The 2500-nt window shown below is 57.4% G+C and overlaps 1 pseudogene; it reads left to right on the top strand.

Annotated features, from left to right (window-relative positions):
• The window catches only part of LOC137329302 (U2 spliceosomal RNA), a 117-nt pseudogene extending 4 nt beyond the window's left edge, over nucleotides 1–113 (top strand).
• The last annotated feature ends 2387 nt before the right edge of the window (nucleotides 114–2500 follow it).

Raw genomic sequence — 2500 nt, 5'->3', positions numbered from 1 at the left:
TTTATTATTATTTTTAATTGATTTTTAGAACTGGGAGATGGAATAGGGGCTTGCTCCGTCCACTCCACGCATCGACCCAGTATTGCAGTGTTTCTGGGAACGGTGCAGCTCCCCGTGGGGAGATATTCAAAAGGAAAATCAGCTCTTTCCCAGTGTCTGTGTGTGTGTGTGTGTGTGTGTGTGTGTGTGTGTGTATTATTACTGAGAATAAAGCTGATATCTCTCTCTCTCTCTCTCTCTCTCTCTCACACTCAGAGCTGCTGTGGAAGGAAACCGTTTTAAAAAGAACTTTCTCAGCTCAGTGGTATTTTTTTCTTCTCCAAGGCTGAGTGCCGCTCGCACGTAGCGATATAGTTCAAAGTGCAAAATAACTTGGCGTCGTTGACTTTAAACAAGCAGGGTCTGCTTCCAAATGAAAGCTGCGCTCCCGAACTGGACTGACTGACTGTCTGTCTGTCTGTCTGTCTGTTTGTCAAGGGGTGGAAAAGGCGGCGGTGGTGGTGAGGGTGGAGCTTTACGCTCAGGAGGGGAGACTTTCCTTCATGCCAATTAATCTGCAGCAGAATGTCATCCCCCCCGACCGGGATTCGAAGCCCGGTCCTGACCACGAGACCACCGGGGAGAGTTGCCTCAAGTCCCTGAGGGACCTGGACACGAGGCCGAGGACACACGCACGCCTGCTGCACTGGCAGCAGCGACCAACAGGGGGCTGACCGGCTGATCCTTCCCTTTCACAGGCAGGCTTTTGGCCCTCGCTCAAACGACAAAGGTGTTCAGAAGGAAGTCCTGGGGGGAAGGCAGGCAGGGAGGGACGGACACAGGGAAGTCCGCACAAAACAGGTCCCCTGGAACCTCTGACCCAGAAAACCGGGTTCCTGGTGAAAGCAGTCCTGCCCCGCCCTGCCATTAACATGACAATGGACAGGGCCCGGACCAGGCGCAGCGGACGGTAGCGAGCAGTCGGAGGGTGAAAATCCGCCAGTGGGTGAAAAGGAGAGCCGTGCGGTGAGAGGAGGCGGAAAGCGGTTCGCAGACTTTCGCTGTACCTCCGGCGGGCAGCGCCGCACCTCCGAGCGCTCGGTACCGTCCGCTGCGCCTCGTCCTGCCGCACGCGACGAGCCGTCCCCGGAGGAAATCGGCCTCGGCCTTCCTGAGATATCAGTCTCCAGGTGGGACAGAAAAACCGGGGGCCCCCGGCTCGCTTTCGGCGGCCCGCTAGTCGACTTCCCGTCGTGCGAACGCGATCCTTCCGGTACCCTTCGGTGCCCCTTGCCCGACTCTAGCTCCGGTGGTAAAGCGGAGTCGGTCGGTCTGACGGCCGCCGAGTTAGCAGGCGGAAAGCGGTTTGCAGCCTTTCGCTGTACCTCCGGCGGGCAGCGCCGCACCTCCGAGCGCACGGTACCGTCCGCTGCGCCTCGTCCTGCCGCACGCGACGAGCCGTCCCCGGAGGAAATCGGCCTCGGCCCTCCTGAGATATCAGCCTCCATACGGGCGTCACAAATCAGTGGATATGGTCAGCTGCAAAGCAGTGTCATTACAACCTTTCATAAACGACAGGGCAGCACCGCACTGCACTGCACTGCACCGCACCCCACACTACATCACACTTGCCTGCCTGCCAGCCTGCCGCTGCCTACTCTCACCAGCGGACCAAAGTGAGGATAACACCCCGAAGCAAGCATCTCCCTTGCCGCCCACCAGCCCACACCAATCCCCTTGCCTGCCTCCCACAAATTCCACCAGCGAGGCAAAGTGAAAATCAACCCCCAAAAAACGCACTCCACACCGGCCATCGCCTGCTATACACCCCCCCCCCCCGGGGCGAATATTAAGCCCGAGAACACCGACTGTAACCAACCGCAGTGAAAAGTTGAAGTGGCAACTCATTAACCAGATTTACACTTGGCAACTCATAAACCAAATGAACAAAAAATCTGGTTAATGAGTTGCCCAAAATAAATCTGGTTAATGAGTTGCCACTTCAACTTTTCACTGCGGTTGGTTACAGTCGGTGTTCTCGGGCTTAATATTCACCCCGGGGGGGGGGGGGGGTGATTCTGGGGGTAGTGTCCGGGAGGGTGAGCCTTTTATTCGGCAGGAGGCGTGTGGGGAAATCATCAACCTGTCAGACGATGAGTTGTCACAAACGCCATTGCTTAATGAAAGCTGCGCTCCCGAACTGGACTGACTGTCTGACTGTCTGTCTGTCCGTTTGTCAAGGGGAGGAAAAGGCGGTGGTGGTGGTGGTGAGGGTGGAGCTTTACGCTCAGGAGGGGAGACTTTCCTTCATGCCAATTAATCTGCAGCAGAAAGTCATCCCCCCCCGACTGGGATTCGAAGCCCGGTCCTGACCACGAGACCACCGGGGAGAGCTGCCTCAAGTCCCTGAGGGACCTGGACACGAGGCCGAGGACACACGCACGCCTGCTGCACTGGCAGCAGCGACCAGCAGGGGGCTGACCGGCTGATCCTTCCCTTTCACAGGCAGGCTTTTGGCCCT

Source organism: Heptranchias perlo, chromosome 12, assembly GCF_035084215.1.
Source record: "Heptranchias perlo isolate sHepPer1 chromosome 12, sHepPer1.hap1, whole genome shotgun sequence".
Lineage (NCBI taxonomy): Eukaryota > Metazoa > Chordata > Chondrichthyes > Hexanchiformes > Hexanchidae > Heptranchias > Heptranchias perlo.
The sequence above is the reverse complement of the archived record's forward strand: the minus strand, read 5'-3'. Positions and strand labels throughout refer to the sequence as shown.